Source organism: Pantherophis guttatus, chromosome 18 (assembly GCF_059756535.1).
Source record: "Pantherophis guttatus breed Tessera chromosome 18, ASM5975653v1, whole genome shotgun sequence".
In the NCBI taxonomy this organism is placed as follows: domain Eukaryota; kingdom Metazoa; phylum Chordata; class Lepidosauria; order Squamata; family Colubridae; genus Pantherophis; species Pantherophis guttatus.
The window spans coordinates 11,914,799-11,921,577 of record NC_142080.1 but is presented as its reverse complement, the minus strand read 5'-3'; the positions used below and the strand labels follow the sequence as shown (position 1 = coordinate 11,921,577).

General features: G+C 44.5%; 1 long non-coding RNA gene across 1 annotated transcript; it reads left to right on the top strand.

Moving 5' to 3' along the window:
• The first annotated feature begins 3,293 nt into the window (after nucleotides 1–3,293).
• On the top strand, nucleotides 3,294–6,351 carry LOC148111585 (uncharacterized). Its single transcript, XR_015730364.1, has 3 exons — nucleotides 3,294–3,916; nucleotides 4,610–4,757; nucleotides 5,328–6,351. It is a non-coding gene; the product is annotated as an uncharacterized LOC148111585 (long non-coding RNA).
• The last annotated feature ends 428 nt before the right edge of the window (nucleotides 6,352–6,779 follow it).

The window sequence follows — 6,779 nt, the reverse complement described above, 5'->3', positions numbered from 1 at the left end:
TTATTATCCACATAGATGGAGCATTGAATAAAAGCCTTCAGGAAAACCTCTGGATCCCAAAGGCGTCTTCCCATGGGCCCTGATCTCCTTTGGAAAGCATGCGACGTTTCTCAACTTAGTTTGTTAAGCCAGAAGGTGGCCGAGCACTGGTCCCCTCCTCGTATCTGTTCCTGGCAGTCCTTTCAACTTTCAGCCCTGAATGAGCCCAGCCTCATAGGTTGTAAGTTGGACCGGTCATAAACCAGGTCATCCTGCGTCCGTGATCGATTTAATGACTTTTAAAGGGATTAAGGGAGTTGTTCAGTACAGACATTGTCAATAATCATATATTCATGTGCGTCTCCTAGGGGAAATTGTTTTGAGAATAGAAGAAGAAGAATAGAATAGAGCTGGAAGGGACCTTGGACAGGGGTGAAATGTAAAATTTGTTACTACCGGTTCTTTGGGCATGGCTTGGGGGGGGTAATGTGACTGGGTGGGCATGGCCAACTTTGTTTTTTTAACTTTTCAAAGCATTTTTTCTGCAAATGCAAAAAAATGCTTTGAAAAGCCTCTGCCGATCAGGCAACACAGCTGGGATTGTCAGAGGCTTTTAAAGCATTTTTTAAAAAAGCCTCTCTGCCAATCAGGCAACTCAGCTGGGATCGGCGGAAGCATTTTTTCGGCGGAAGAGGTTGTAGAAAAAATGCTTTTAAAAGTAAAAAAAAAGCCTCTGATGATCGTGCGGGTCAGCTGGGCATGGTGTGTGTGTGTGGGGGGGGGGATGCAGGGATTTTTGCTACCGGTTCTCCCAACCACCCGCCGCCATCGCTACCGGATCGGGCAATCTGGTCCGAACCAGGAGATTCACCCCTGACCTTGGAGGTCTTCTAACCGAACCCCTGCTCAAGCAGGAGAATTTACACAATCTAAGATAACTTTGTCCTCTTAAAAGCCTCCACTGATAAAGCACCCACGACTTCTGGTGGCAGGCTGTTCCACTGGTTAATTGTCTTCTTTCTTAGGAAGTTTCTCCTCAATTCCAGGTTGCTTCTCTCCTTGATGAGTTTCCGTGGTTTCTTCTCCTGCCTTCTGGTGCTTTGGAGAATAATTGGACCCCGTCTTCTTTGGGGTAGCCCCTCAAATACTGGGAAACTGCTATCATGTCGCCCCTAATTCTTCTTTTCTTTAGAAAAGAATAGCGTCTAATTATGGTAGATGCCCCAAAGTGGAGAAAGGCAGACCAAAAAGGCATAGAAATATCAGGACAGGTAGTTCTCAACTTATAACCGGTCATTTAGTGTCCCTTCGAAGCTACAATAGCACTGAAGAAAGTGTTTTACGTCCCTTTTTCACACTGATGACCGTTGAAACATGGTTGGTCCTCAACTTACGACCACAATTGAGCCCAAAGTTTCTGTTGCTAAGTGAGACATTTTTAAGTGAGTTTTGTCCCATTTTACGAACCATTCTTGCCACCATTGTTAGGTGAATCTCTGCAGTTGTTAAATCAGCAACAAGGTTGTTAAGTGAATTGGCTTTGCTGGTCAGACGGTCGCAAAAGGGGATCACGTCACCCTGGGACACTGCAACCGTCGTAAATGTGAATCAGTGGCCTAGTGTCTGGATCTGGATTGTGTGACCCTGGGAAATGCTGTGGAAAACAGCCCTAAGTCACTTTTTCCGTGCCGTTGTAACTTTGAATGGTCACTAAATGAACTGTTCTAAGTCAAGGACTACCTTACCCCAAGGCTTTCCTTTCTTTTCGTTCTCCACTTTCCATTTCCTTTCTTTTCGTTCTCCACTTTCCGTTTCCTTTCTTTTCGTTCTCCACTTTCTGCCAAGTCTTTCCAAATTCTTCCAGCAGATGGTGGCATAATCTTACGAGTCTTTCCTCAGCCAAGTTCTGTAAAAAAATAATAATCAGAATTTGATTTTGGAATGTTGGAATTTCCCGATATATACGGCATACCTTGTTTGAACTTTCTGAACATGTCCCGGTCAGTTTCTCCACATGATGAGATGGAGGAATAAGACTGAAGAAGAAGGTTCGCAAAAAAGTCAGGAAAAAATCGAGATGGAAAAATTACAATCTTTTTGCCTGGGGAGGATAGTAGTAGTGAAAATGAATGACTAGACTTTTATTTAGGGACATGATTTGTTTTGAAAAGTTATATTAAGTAATCTTACGTTTGAATTGTTATGGGCTACTGACCAAACTTTCACTTTTGTCCTGAAGTATATTAACACTAAAGTTAATTTTAAGGAATGCTTTGCTGAAAATTTATATAAGCTTATAAAGAATGTTTTGTTGAAGAATAAATATAAACTTGTGGGGTATAAGGAAAATATAAGTGGTGCAAGGGTTGAGGGAAGGTCTTTTACAATATTTTTTATAGATATCAAATAGTGAAGATGTTATTTGATTATAAGCAGTGTATTTGTAGAGAATAAGATGAATAAGTTTATGCAAAGTTATTAAGTAAGGCATGTTCCCAGGAAGAATTAATATGAGTTTATGGGGTAAAAAGTACAAATAAGGTTTTTACAGTATAGTTTATTTAAGATTGGTTAAAATATTTTGTGAATGGGTTCATATATGTAAGGGTTGGAGATGTGATGGTTAATTGTAATTGGGTGCTGATTGTGCAATGCTGGAAGAAAGAAGACTTGCGTATTATTGAAGAACGGACAAGAATGAAGTTGGATTCATTATTTTCAAACAATAATCGGTTTAAATAGTTATATTCAGATACGAAAAAGGGGAGTTAAAGTGTAAAAGGGAGATAAATCTATAGATAGTTAGCTTATGTTTTTTTTATATGTTTGTTAAATGCTATAGCCTGTATTTGCTCTGGGAAGTCGGGGGGGGTGGGGGTGGGAGGGTTGGGCAGGAGGGGGGAGGAGGGAAGGGAAAATATGTGTAAAATTAAAAAAAACTTTTTAATAAAAAAAAAGAAGTGGTTTGGAGTAGAAGGCCTCCAAGGCAGGGGTGAAATGCTACCAGTTTGGGCAGGTGAGCCCGAACCGATAGTAATAATTGCTACCTTTTGCCCAAACCGATAGTTTAAAAATGCTTTAAAAAGTACGACAATCAGCTGAACCAGGCTTTTTTAAAACTTTTTTTTAGCATTTTTTTACTACCAATCAGCTGTGAGAAATCAGCTGTACCTGATTGTCTATGAGGTTCCTGCTTGTTGCAGGGGCCATTTTGTGTGAAGTTCAGCCGCTTTTGCATTGCGTGTGAGTCAGTTGTGCAGCTTTTGTGTTATTTTTGTGCAAAGTGCAATAATTTCTTTTTGAGCTCTCTGTGATTCTGTGAGGTTCCTGTTTGTTGCAGGGGCCATTTTGTGTGAAGTCAAGCAGCTTTTGCATTGCGTGTGAGTCAGTTGTGCAGCCACGCCCACCCAGTCACATAACCACCAAGCCACGCCCACCCGGTCAACTGCCCACCAAGCCACGCCCACAGAACCGGTAGGGAAAATTTTTGAATTTCACCACTGCTCCAACTTCCAACTGGGTCATTCTGGGAAAAGCACCTTTGGGTTAATTTTGGAGACACGCTGCTCCTGGAAACCTCCCCCCCCTTGACCAGTTTTGGGGTCCCTGGCACTTCCGGTGGCGCAGAGGCCCTCCGTGAGGGACGGCCCACTGAACTCTCAGCCACGGAGGGTGCGGTGTGGCTTGCCAACTCCTCAGCAGATGTGGCAGGGAAATGGCCAACGTTTTACCTGCCTGGGCTTCCTTGGAAAGCAAACTTCGGGAGTGGACCAGGGTTTCCGTGCTTCGGAAGGCTTTCATTGCTGCAGAGAAGAAGCAGCAAAGGCCCAGGAGCAACGTAAGCTTCCTGCCATCAGATCAGTTGGCAACCCTGGCTCCTTCACAGGGAGATACCAACCCAGAGGAATATATGGGCGGTCCTCGACTTACGACACAAGTGAGCCCAACATTGCTGTTCTGAAGCAAGACAGTTGTTAAGTGGATTTCCCCCCATTTTACGAACTTTCTTGCCATGGTTGTTAAGTGAACCACTGCAGTTGTTGAGTTAGAAACAGTTGTTGAGGAAAGAAGGAAGGAAGGAAGGAAGGAAGGAAGGGAGGGAGGGAGGGAGGGAGGGAAAGAGGGAAGGAGGGAAGGAGGGGAGAGGGAGGGGGAAGAGGATATGGGAATGACCTTTTAAAGATATTTTAGGACTTTTCTTGTCACATCTGTTAAGTGAATCACTGCAGCTCTCAAGTTAGAAACATGGTTGTTAAGTGAATCTGGTTTCCCCACTGACTTTCCTTGTCAGAAGGTCGCAAACTGTGATCGCTTGACTTTGGGACACAGCAACGGTCATAAATCTGAACCAGTGGCCAAGCATCTGATGCTGGGCTTTTTTTTTCTGGCAGCCAGCAAACACTCTGCTGCCCATTGGGAGACTAAGGAGACTAAGATAGATCTATTTTGGACTTATAAGTCCTCATCAGTTAGACACACCCTGTTTGTATTAAAACGGTTCATTTGGCCATCTGTTTTCTAATCCTTTCTTCCGTTGGTGGGGGGGATTTAATCTATCTGGATTGGCCGTCTCTTCGAAAATGGGGAAAGAATCTGATTTTTCCCCCAATCCATTTTTCCACCTGCACAGAAGCACCAGAGAGTTATGGAAGGCGCTGGCCGCAGACCCCTATGCTAACCTGAAGATCATGAAGCCCCTCCTCAAAAGGCTTCAGGATCAAGACCCCAGCACCAAAGCCATAGGGAGAAGAAACAGCAAGTCTACCATGCCCATTGCAGTAAGCCCTCAGCCCGCGGCTCTGCTTTCCTTAAATCTAGAGGTGGGCCAGGCCTGAGGGAAGGGGGAAGGGGCTGAGCAGAAGAGTCAGCCTCGGGGGGTCTCCTCATCAAGAGCAGGCATGCCCTGGTTGGTGGGAGGCAGTGGGCAAACTGGTGGGGGCTGAAATTATTTAATTCGTTTTTAATTCGTTTTAAATTTTTTGTATTTATGTGTTTTATCTTGTGGCTGTTCACCGCCCTGAGTCCTTCGGGAGAAGGGCGGTATAGAAATTTAATAAAAAAAAAAATTGGAGCAAAATTTGGCATAAGCCCCCACCCCCCAAAATGCACCACTGAAAGTAGAGGCATCTGTGGGCTTCCTCGCCAGAACAGCTTTGATATTCATCCATCCATCCTTCCATCCTTCCATCTATCCATCCAGTCATTTACCCATCCATCGGTTCATCTATTCATTAATCCATTCATTTATTTTTTCATTTATCCATCTATTCCTTTGTTTATTCGTTCCTTTATTCATCCATTCACTCATGTATTTATTGATTCCTTCATTCATTTCTTATTTCTTACAGAAATAATTAAAAAAGAGGAGGGGAAACCAGTTTGTCGTGATTTGGTTGACTTTCGTCAGGAAAATATTTCAACAGGAGAGGAATTAGATGGACCGCCTCAATGCATGGATGTCCGCAGCAAGGTGCCTAAGGAGGAAATGAAGGGTCCGGAGAGTTTCCTTCGCTACACTCTTCTCTGGGTGACAAGCGCAGTTGATGACCGGCATGAAAACTGGCCCTGAGATGTTCTTCTGGAGGAAGCAGGGAAAGGAACGAGCAATCAAACACGGTCACTGGAGTTCTCTGAGTCTCGCAGCGATCATGACAAACGCAAGAGAAGCCCACAGAGCATAGAAGAAGAGGGTTGAAAAGGAACTTGGAGGTCTTCCAGTCCAACCCCCTGCTCAAGCAGAAGACCCTAGACTATGCTGGACAAATGGCTGCCTGGTCTCTTCTTGAAAAGCTCCAGTGATGGAGCTGCCACAACTTCTGGAGGCAAGTTGTTCCAAGGATGAATTGTTCTCACAGTCAGGAAATTTCTCCTTAGTTCCAGGTTGTTTCTCTCCTTCATCAGTTCCCATCTGTTTCCTCTTGTTCTGCTTTGAGATCTTCTCCAAGAGGATCTACTTGATCCTTCAGATCTTCCAGGGGTGCACCCACCACTCTAGCTGAGTCCATCCTGTTCCTGATTATTGTCTTCTTCTCCTTCTTCTGTCCTCCCCAGCCTTGAAGACTTCCCAGAGAGTGAGGCCACACCTGCTACTACCTTGGAAGCCACTCCCTTCCTGCCCCCCATCTCTTACCTCCAAGGGGTGCTGAAGAACATATCCCAGTCCTCTCACGCTAAAGATCTGGATAAGAGGATACGGCTGAATCATCCATTCCAGGAGAACCTCGAGAATGTCTGGCGTCATAAAGAAGTCTCCAACCTCCGGGTGATACAGCAGCTGAGGAAGAAGAGTGGAGATACGGAGCATTAGCCAAGCCAAGGAAGGGAACTGCCCCGAGAGCCTCGACTAAAGATGCCACTTTCAGCCCTTACGGGGAGAGAAAAAGAAAATACCGTCCTCGGTTAGTGACCACTGAAAGTCACAACGGCACTGACAAAAGGGACATGCCCATTCTTCAGACTTTCAGACCATTGTAGCATCCTCATGGTCATGTGATCAAAATTTGGGTACTTGCCGGTCCATATTTATGACGGTCGCAGTGTTTCGAGGTTACGACCTTTTGTGACCGTCTGATAGGCCAAGTCAATGGGGAAACCAGATTCACTAATTCATCAGATTGACCACCGTAAGAACTGCACTGCAGCGATTCACTTAACAACTGTGGCAAGGAAGGTCAAACAATGAGGCAAAACTTGCTTAAGAACTTTCGCTTAGCAACAGAAATTTGGGGCTCAGTTGTGGTCGTATATCGAGGACAACTTTTAGACGGAAATCACTGAAAGATCTGGTTTATCCTAAGTAT